Source organism: Erythrolamprus reginae, chromosome 4 (assembly GCF_031021105.1).
Source record: "Erythrolamprus reginae isolate rEryReg1 chromosome 4, rEryReg1.hap1, whole genome shotgun sequence".
NCBI classification, from domain to species: domain Eukaryota; kingdom Metazoa; phylum Chordata; class Lepidosauria; order Squamata; family Dipsadidae; genus Erythrolamprus; species Erythrolamprus reginae.
The window spans coordinates 67,002,885-67,013,559 of NC_091953.1; the positions used below are offsets into that span (position 1 = coordinate 67,002,885).

The window sequence follows — 10,675 nt, forward strand, 5'->3', positions numbered from 1 at the left end:
TTCTTGTATAGTTTTTCTGTGTAATTTTCCCACCTCTTCTTAATCTATTCTGCCTGTTAGGTCCATGCCATTTTGGTTCTTTATCATACCTTTGTATGAAACTTCAATTTTCTTGAAGAGGTTTCTGGTCCTCCCTTTTCTATTGTTTTCTTCTATTTCTTTCATTGTTCATTTAAGAAGGCATTCTTATCTCTTCTAGCTATTCTCTGGACTTCTACATTCAATTGTGTATATCTTTCTCTCTCTCCCTTGACTTTTTCATCCCTTCTTTCCTCTATTTGTAAAGCTTCCTCAGACAGCCATTTTGTTTTCTTGCATTTCTTTTTCTTTGGGATGGCTTAGTTGCTACTTCTTGTACAATGTTGCACTTCTCCATCCATAGGTCTTCAGGTACTCTGTCTATTAGATCTAATTTCTTAAATCTATTTGTCACCTATATTTATCAGGGATATGATTTAGTTCATATCTGAGTGGCCTAGTGCTTTTGCAACAGGAAGCTCATGATCTGAGCCACAGTCAGCTCCTAGTCTTGTTTTTATTGACTGTATAGAGCTTTTTCATCTTTTTTTATTATATATATTTATTATATTTTTCCATTTTTTTTTTAAAAAGTACATAATCACATTTACAGATGAATATACATCATATATACATTCCTATCGACATTGTCTTTTAATTGCTTTTAGATTTCTTAATATTTTATTTCAATGCTTCTTTTAAGTTTCTTTTTTTTGTCCATTGGTACCATTTTGTCCAGGTTTCATAATAGTCCGATTCTTTTGATTAGTAAGCTCCATTATCAATCTGTCCATCTCTGTGCAGTCATATATTTTCTTGATGATCTCATTGTTTTCAGATATTTGCGGATTTTTCCAGTTCTGTGCAAATACAATCCTTACAGCTGTTGTAATATGCAAGCTTAAATATTTTACATTTTTAGAATAGGCACCTCTCATAATATCCAGTAGAAAAAACTCTGGCATATATTCTATTTTTGTATTTGTTATTTGACACAACCAATTATCCCCCCCCCCCCAATATTTTCTTGTCTCTGGACATAACCACCATAGATGAAAGAAGGTGCCTTGAATCTTATTACATTTCCAACACATTGGAGTGTAATTTTTATGCATTTTGGCTAGTCTTTTGGGTGGGAGATGCCAACGGTATAGCATTTTATATTGGTTTTCTTTGTATGTTGTGGATTTTGTTAATTTGATATTTCTCTTCCAAATCTGTTCCCATTCCTCTCTATATATATTATGGCCAACATTTTTCGCCCAGGCAATCATTGTACCTTTGATTATCTCCTCTGGTCTTTCATATTCCATCAGATATTTATATATTTTAGATATTTTTTCTTCCAGGCCTGTCAATAGTTTGTCTAGTGGTTGGGTAGTTCTTTCTATACCTGATTGTTCCATATCCTTTTTATATCTAGATTTAATTTGTAGATATGTGCACCAATCTATATTTATGTTTTGTATTATTAATTCTTCCCTGCTTTTGAGTTTACAGTTCTTATCTAATATTTCTTTATATTTGATTTTTTTTGGTAATTTCTATGTATTTGGGTATATTAGAGCTTCCATTGTGGATATCCAATTTGGTATTGTTATATAATGTTTATGTCTTATCTCTTTCCATGCTTTAGATAAAGATTGTCTGATTAGATGTCTATTAAAGCATTTTGGTATTTTATCTCCTATGTCCCATAAGTAGGCATGCCAACCTTTCTCTAAATCATGGCCTTCCAATTGTAAAATTCATTTATTATCAAGATTGATCCATTCTTTTATCCACATCAATGAAGCTGCTTTATAATACACTTTCCAATCTGGCATTCCGAATCCCCCTCTGTTTTTTATGTCTTGTAAATCTACTATCTTTATTCTCGATTTTTTACCTTGCCATATGAATTTGGATATTATTTTATTTAATTCCGTAAAAAATTTAGAGTTCAATTTTATTGGTATGGTTTGAAATAGGTATAGAAATTTTGGAAGTAAGGTTTGAAATAGGTATAGAAATTTTGGAAGTATGCTCATTTTGATTGATGCCATTCTTCCCATCAATGACAGTTGTAGGTAACTCCATTTTCCTAATTCTACTTTGGTTTGATTTACTAGTTTTATATAATTATCTTCTTTTACTGTTGAGCATCTGTTGGTTAAATTTATTTCTAAATATTTAATTTTTTTCATGCTAGTGAATCCTAATTTAGTTTCTAATTCTTTGGTTTGCTTATTTGTCATATTTTTGGTCATAAATTTTGTTTTTTGTTTGTTGATTTTTAGGCCTGCTATTTCTCCATATTCTTCTATTTTCCCAGTTAAATGCTGCCCTGACTCTAATGGTTCTTCTAAAAAGAAAACTAAGTCATCCGCAAAGGCCTGCAATTTGTATTCCTCTTTTTTTATCTTTGTTCCTTTGATATTGTTGTCTTTACGGATCTTATTTAACAGAGTTTCAAGTACCAGTATAAAAAGTAGGGGAGATAGCGGGCATCCTTGTCTAACTCCTTTATTTGGGACGTTTTTGTTATTCCTTTGTTGACTATTACCTTGGCCTTCTGAGTGGTATATATATATTGTCTAATAGCAGTTCAAATTTAGAACCAAATTTCATTTGCTTTATTAACCTTTTCATATATTGCCAATTCACATTGTCGAAAGCTTTCTGTGCATCCAGAAAGATCATTGCAATTTGTTTATCAGAATGTGCTTCATAATATTCAATTATATCTAATACAATTCTTGTATTATTCCTGATTTGTCTCGATGGTAGTAAACCATTCTGATCGATGTGTATAGTTTTGTTTAGTATTTTCTTTAATCTTTCGGATAATATTGAAGTGAAGATTTTATAATCAGTGTTTAGAAGAGCAATTGGTCTATAGTCGCTGACTTGGTTTGTATTGGCACCTTCTTTTGGTATCATGGTGTTGTATGTCTCTTTCCATGTTTTGGGTATTTTGGCTTCCAACAGTGCTTCGTTGTAAACTTCTAACTGTAGTTGTTCGTTCTATAGTCTTTCCAAAGTGTTTGTAATACTCTCCCAGATAACCATCTGGACCTGGCGATTTGTTACCTTTCTGTCTTTTAATTGCATCTTGAATTCCTATTGGGGTAATCTCTCTATTTAACATTTCCCCATCTTTTTCATTTATTTCCATCACATTATTTCATTGCAAGTATTTATCTATTTTAGTTGTGTCTATTTCCTCTTGTGAATATAATTTCTCATAATATTGTAGAATAATTTCTTCCAGTTTTTGTTCATTATGTTGTAATCTCCCTTCTACATCAGTTAATTGATGTATCATCCTATTTTCCTTTTCTTTTTTAATTTTGTGTGCCAGCCATCTACCTGGTTTGTTTGCATTTTCAAAGAATGTTTGCCTGACTAGCTTGATGTTCTGGCTATATTCTTGTTGGTCTATTAGATTTAGTTCATGTTTATAACCCAATAAAGATTCATATATTTCCTTTTTCTCCGGTAATTCTTGATGTTGCTTTTCTAATTTTTTAATGTTTTCTATTATCATATTATATTCCTTTCTCCTCTTTTTAGTTCTTTCTATGTTATATGCTATAGTAATACCTCTTATGTAGGCCTTAAGAGTATCCCACAAGTTTTGGGTGGTTGTTGCTTGTTTTTGGTTTTCTTCTATAAAAAAATTCAATCTCTTTTGTAATTCTTTCAGTATATTCTTCTTCTAATAATATATGTGGATTTAATCTCCATCTTTTATTATGATTTTTGGTCCCTTTCTAGGTCACAACTAGTGGGTTGTGGTCTGCCCAAACATTTATATCTATTTCGATCATTTCAATGTCTCGTACCATTTCACTATTTGCCCATATCATGTCTATACTTGAATAAGATCCATGTGGTGCTGAGTAGAATGTATATTGGGTTTTTTTTGGGTGCGTTAGCCTCCATAAGTCTGTCATGTTTAATTCTTCTATCATATCTTTAAATGTGTTGGGCAGCGTAGTCCTATTTGTGTTTTTATTTTTATTTTTCCTATAATCTTTATGTTTGTCTATAATTCCATTATAGTCTCCTATTATGCAAATATTTTTATTTTCTAGTGTTAGTATCTTTTCATGCAGTTTCTTATAAAATTCTTTTTGTTTTTTGTTTGGGGCATATATATTTATTAAATTTATTTTCCTTTCATTTAATTTGATTTCTTTATTTCTTTTTTAATATACGTTACTACTCCTTTCTTTTTTTAATTTCCTAGTGATGTATATAATACTCCCAATTTTGTATTCTCTAAGTATTTTTTTTCTGTTTCTTTTATGTGTGTCTGTTGGAGACATATAATGTCCACTTTTTCTTTAATTAATTTTGTATATATTTTTCTTCTTTTCTCTGGGGAATTTAATCCTTTAATGTTTATCAAAATCAATTCAATTTCTTTATTCATTTGTTTAGTTTGTTGTTTCTTTTAGTTGTTTTCCTTCCTTTTGTTTTTACTTGTTACCTTTTGCTGCCGTCTGCATTCTAGTTTTTACTCCCTCCTCTTTTTGGATTTGGTCTCTACCTTCTTTGGATCTTTCCTTTCCTTCCTCTTCCCTCTCTTCCTGTCTGTCTTCTTGGCTTATTCCTTCTAATCTATCCTCACTTTCTGTCTCGGTTATTTCCTTTATACCTTGCAGTTGTTCATTTATTTCATGTGCTCTTTCTAATGTATCTACCTTGATCCTCTTTCCCTCCCAGGTTATTATCATTCCTTCAGGAATGATCCATCTAAAGTTTAAGTGTTTTCTGTTTAGAGTCAATGCCAAAAAATTGTAGTAATTTCTTTGCTCCCTAACTCTTCTAGGTATCTGTTTTAATATGTTGATCTCCCTTTCTTTGTACAGTATAACCAAATCTTCCCTCTTGTGGCCATAAGAATGCTATCTCTTATCTTTTTCCTTGCAAATCTAACATGTATTTCCCTGGGCAGATGGTGACATCGGGCATAATTTGTCTGTATCCTAAAAGCTTCATCTATTTTGTTTTTAACCTCGTTTTTATCTTTTTGGAGTATTTCTCCTATCAATTCCGCTATTCTATCCTCTATATCTTCCTCTCTTGTTTCTATAATATTTTGGAACCTCAGGAAATATGATGTCCTGTCCATTTCTAAATTTATTAATTGATATTCAAGATCTTTCTGAGATTTAATTGTTCTTTGTTCTACTTTTTCTAATTTTTTTTCATTGCATTCTGTCTTGAGTTCTACCATTTTGATTTGATCCTCATGTTTCTTGATATCCCCTCTCATCAATTCCATACTGGTATTTAACTTCAAAATATCTGAGCTTTTTCATCTTTGGCTGCAAAGCATATAGTCAATCTGATTTCTGTATTGACCGTCTGGTGATATCCTTGTGTAGAGTTGTCACTGATTGTTGGAAAATAGTGTTTGCTATAATCATTCTGCCCTTCTTCATTTTGTATTCCAAGGCCTGTTGTTCCAGTTATCTTTTGGCTTTCTACTTTAACATTCCAATCTCCCATGATGATAAGGACATCATTTTTTGGTGTTAATTTTAGAAGATGTTGTAGAACTTCATAGAAACAGTCAACTTCAGTCTCTTCAGCACAAGTGGTTGGGGCATAGACTTGGACTACTGTGATGTTAAATGGTTTTCCTTGGATTTGAACTGAGATCATTCTGTCATTTGGAGGATTGTATCCCAGTACTGCTTTTCCTATTCTTTTATTGACTATGAAGGCTGCTCCATTTTTTCTGAGGAATTCTTGCCTGCAGTAGTATAGCTGATGCTCATCTGAACTAAATTCTCCCATTCCTGTCCATTTTAGTTCACTGATTCCTAAGATCTTGATGTTTAGTCTTATCATCTATAAGCAACTATAACATTATTTTATTCATCAAAAGGTATGAATTTAATGAAATGTAGGAAGGGGTATTTATCTGGTTGACCTGTATTTTCTTAGTATTTATTTTGTGTTCCATGAATGAAGAAAGTTTAATGAATACCAGATGACCCTAAATACTAAAAAATAGTGTTTTGTATTTCTTTGCTGCTATCTAGTGGTCATCTAGGTTTTTGTAATCCATATCTGGAAGTCCTAAAATATATAGTGGAAATGAAATAAATTTCCCCTCCAAAACATTTAATCAAGCAAAGATGTTGATAGCAAAGATGTTTAGAGTGTTTAGAGACTCCAAACCTCAGTACACCCATATGACACCTATGCTCTGCGAGTTGCACTGACTTCCTATTATTCTTCAGGCACAATTCAAGGTGTTAGTTATTACCTATAAAGCCCTGTATGGCTCAGGGCCAGACTATTTAGGGGACCTGCTGCATACCTTCCAGAGACCTATAAGAGCACACAGAGTTGGCCTCCTAAAAGTCTTGTCGACTAAGCACTGCAGGTTGGCAGGACCATGGCAGGACCATGGGTGAGGGCCTTCTCTGTTGCTGCCCTGGCTCTATGGAATTAACTCTCCTCCGAGGTCCATACTATTCCCACCCTAATGACTTTCCATGAGGCCACAAAGACCTGGCTTTGCTGGCAGGCCTGGAGGTCATGAATTAACAACTATCATGGCCAAATTGTATGAATGCTATGTATGTATGCTGATTATTTAGTTTATTATGGGTTTTAATATGGATTTTATTATTAGATTATATATCTGACTTCTGTTTAATTGGTTTTTTTTTGGTATTTTATATTGTTGTAAGCCGCCCTGAATCCTTCAGGATTGGGTGGCATAGAAGTCAAATTAAACAAACAAATATATTATTGCTGCTTTACAGCAGTTTCCTATTCATTATTTTATATGAAATTTGCTGGAGCAGAAAGCCAGTAAGATTATAATGCTAACTGGCACCCTATTGCTTATCCTTGATATAAGAAGCTGATCCTTTTTCTTGCAGGGAGCTGAAGGATTTGTGTCACTGTCCATCTGCAGAGCTTAAGATTCAATCTTATAAAAGCTAATAAAGTACAGGATGCCTTCAAAAGTTATAACTTGGCTGAAAATCAAAGTTTTGTTATAGAGATAGTATTCCATAAAGTAATGCATGTTTTCTTATCTTTTCATGAGTAATATGTAACATAATCTTACTCCGCAGTCTGCATTGGTTGCTGATCAATTTCCGGTCACAATTCAAAGTGTTGGTTATGACCTATAAAGCCTTTCATGGCATTGGACCAGAATATCTCCGGGATTGCCTTCTGCCGCACGAATCCCAGTGACCAGTTACATCCCACAGAGTTGGCCTTCTCTGGGTCCCGTCAACTAAACAATGTCGTTTGGTGGGACCCAGGAGAAGAGCCTTCTCTGTGGCAGCCCCGACCCCCTGGAACCAGCTCACCCCGGAGATCAGAACTGCCCCCACCCTCCTTGCCTTTCGTAAAGTTCTTAAGACCCATCTCTGCTGTCAGGCATGGGGGGACTGAGACATCTCCTCCGGGCCTATACAGTTTATACATGTTTGTGTGTATGCTTGCTTTTAATAATGGAAGTTTTAGTGTTTTTTAAATTATTAGATTTGTTCTTACATTGTCTTTGTTATTGTTGTGAGCCGCCCCGAGTCTATTGAGAGGGGTGGCATGCAAATATAATTAATAATAATAATAATAATAATAATAATAATAATAATTATAATAACAACAACAACAATAACATAATACCGCTTATCCATCTTTTCCTATCTCTTAGCAATACTCGAGATATTGGCCTCTCTAGAATAGTTGCAAAAGCTGTCCCTTTCCCAGTTACTAAATAGATTGTAGTTTGATTTTGATAAACTCTCTGGAAGGATGAAAGAGACAAATGTCCTTTCCCACAGATATTATTATTCCATTTAGGTGAATCACAGAATTAACACAACAGTAAAAGGAAATGAAATGTTTGCTGCTCTGTTTTCTAATACCTCCTCCCAGCGATTGTTATTTCCCCAATATATCATATTGATGTGTTACTAGGCATTATATAAATTAGTCAACTAGTTCCATCAATAATTTGTTTTGTTAACCTTTCAAAATGAAAAGTAAAATTGATCATTTGTATCAATGAATTACTTTAAAAAGTAATCAATTGCTGCGTTATTTTAGCAAAGACCAAACCAAACCAAACCAAACCAAACCAAACCAAGAGTTTCAAATTGTGTTCATATTAGTAACTATTAAAGGACAGCCACTTCAGTTTGATGTATTTCTTCCTTGAAAAACCTTTAATGTGTGGATTAGCAGATGATCTAGGTCAACCATGCAATAATGGTTTTATATATGCAGATCTGTACTGAAGAAGGTGATAGGGTTCCTCAGTTTTTGATACATGTGACATTAGATATGATCAATATTACCCATAGAAGTGAGTTTCTTTCTTTCTTGAAATACTATTTATAAAACTGAGTACACATTTTGTTTCTGCATTGCTAACGGCAACAGTATTTGCTGTTTTATTAGTTCTTACCATAGATCCTGAAACCAGAGAAGGGTTACATATTTTTGTGTTGAATCACCCTGGTATATTGAAGGAACATCACAGCTCCTATTTTGCCTCTGGGCCCAACCCAGGGCCTACCACCTCTCACAATACTAGACAATACAATATCAGAAGTAAAGATCTTCAGATTGCTACTTTCTATTCAGTAAAGGGCTACCAATTTTTTTACTACCACACTGTGGGCATGGTTTATGCAGGATGCCCTGCATTTTCTTTCAACATCTTTCAGGGCAAATTGTGTGCTCTGGGATGGAGCTCCATTTTTGCTACCCCATCCGGACAGCAGCCCACCCCTGGTTCTATTATATCTCAAGACCTAAGTGGTCACCTAACATCAATAACGTCATCAAAAAAGCACAACAAAGAATATTCTTTCTGCTCCGAATCAGGGACCTCAAACTGCCCAAGGAGCTGCTGATACAGTTCTACAGAGGAATCATTGAGTCTGTCATCTGCACCTCTATAACTGTCTGGTTTGGTTCTGCAACCCAACAAGACTGACATAGACTGCAGAGGATAATCAGAACTACAGAAAAAACAATTGCTGCCAACCTGTCTTCCATTGAGGACCTGTATACTTCATGAGTCAAAAAGAGAGCTGTGAAAATATTTACTGACCCCTCGCATCCTGGACATAAACTGTTTCAACTCCTACCATAAAAACATCACTACATAGCACTGCACACCAGACAACTAGGCACAAGAACAGTTCCCCCCCCGAACATTATCATTCTGCTAAACAAATAATTCCCTTAACAAATAATTCCCCTTTGTCAAACTATTAACTAAGTCTGCACTATTATTACTACAGTACTAGTTTTTTCTCATCATTCCTATCACCCATTTCCTTCCACTTATGACTGTATGATGAATGATCTCTGGTGGGCCCAGGACAGGGGTTTATCCTCTGTCCTGGTGCTTCTTGACCTCTCAGCGGCTTTCGATACCATCGATCATGGTATCCTTCTGCGCCGGCTGGAGGGGTTGGGAATGGGAGGCACTGTTCTTCAGTGGTTCTCCTCCTATCTCTCTGGCCAGTTGCAGTCGGTGTTAGTGGGGGGTCAGAGGTTGACCACTAGGTCTCTCCCTTGTGGAGTGCCCCCAGGGTCGGTCCTCTCCCCCCTGCTATTCAATATCTACATGAAACTGCTGGGTAAGATCATCCAAGGGCATGGGGTGAGATATCATCAGTACGCTGATGATACCCAGCTTTACATCTCCACCCTATGTCCAGTCAGTGAAGCAGTGGAAGTGATGTGCCGGTGCCTGGAGGCTGTTGGGGTCTAGATGGGTGCCAACAGGCTCAAACTCAACCCTGACAAGACGGAGTGGCTGTGGGTCTTGCCTCCCAAGGACAACTCCATCTGTCCGTCCATTACCCTGGGGGGAGATTATTGACCCCCTCAGAGAGGGTCCACAACTTGGGCATCCTCCTCAACCCACAGCTAACATTAGAGCACCACCTTTTGGCTGTGGCGAGGAGGGTGTTTGTCCAGGTTTGCCTGGTACACCAGTTGAGGCCCTACTTGGACAGGGAGTCACTGCTCACGGTCACTCATGCCCTCATCACCTCGAGGTTCAACTACTGCAATGCTCTCTACATGGGGTTACCTTTGAAGAGTGTTCGGAAACTTCAGATCATGCAGAATGCAGCCGTGAGAGCAATCATGGGCTTCCCAAGGTATGCCCATGTTACACCAACAGTCCACAGTCTGCTTTGGTTGCCGATCAGTTTCCGGTCACAATTCGAAGTGTTGGTTATGACCTATAAAGCCCTATATGGCATCGGACAAGAATACCTTTGGGACTGCCTTCTGCCGCACGAATCCCAGCAATGGATTAAGTCCCACAGAGTTGGCCTTCTCCGGGTCCCATCGATTAAACAATGCTGTCTGGTGGGACCCAGGGGAAGAGCCTTCTCTGTGGTGACCCCAGCCCTCTGGAATCAACTTCCCCCAGAGATTAGGACTGCTCCCACCCTCCTTGCCTTTCGAAAGCTCCTGAAGACCCAGCTATGTCACCAGGCATGTGGAAATTAATATACCTCCAGCTATTAATACTCACAGAGAAGACCACCAACTATAGTTTAAAAAGTTTTATTCACGTTTCTCAGTGGATTTTGTGAGAATAAATTTGGAGGAGAGAAGTGCCATAAATTAAGGCTGTATGTGTTATGAACATTATTTG

At 36.2% G+C, this 10,675-nt stretch overlaps 1 pseudogene; it reads right to left on the reverse strand.

Annotated features, from left to right (window-relative positions):
- Positions 1-455: 455 nt before the first annotated feature.
- LOC139167141 (craniofacial development protein 2-like) lies at positions 456-5,865 on the reverse strand (annotated as a pseudogene).
- Between the last annotated feature and the right edge of the window lie 4,810 nt (positions 5,866-10,675).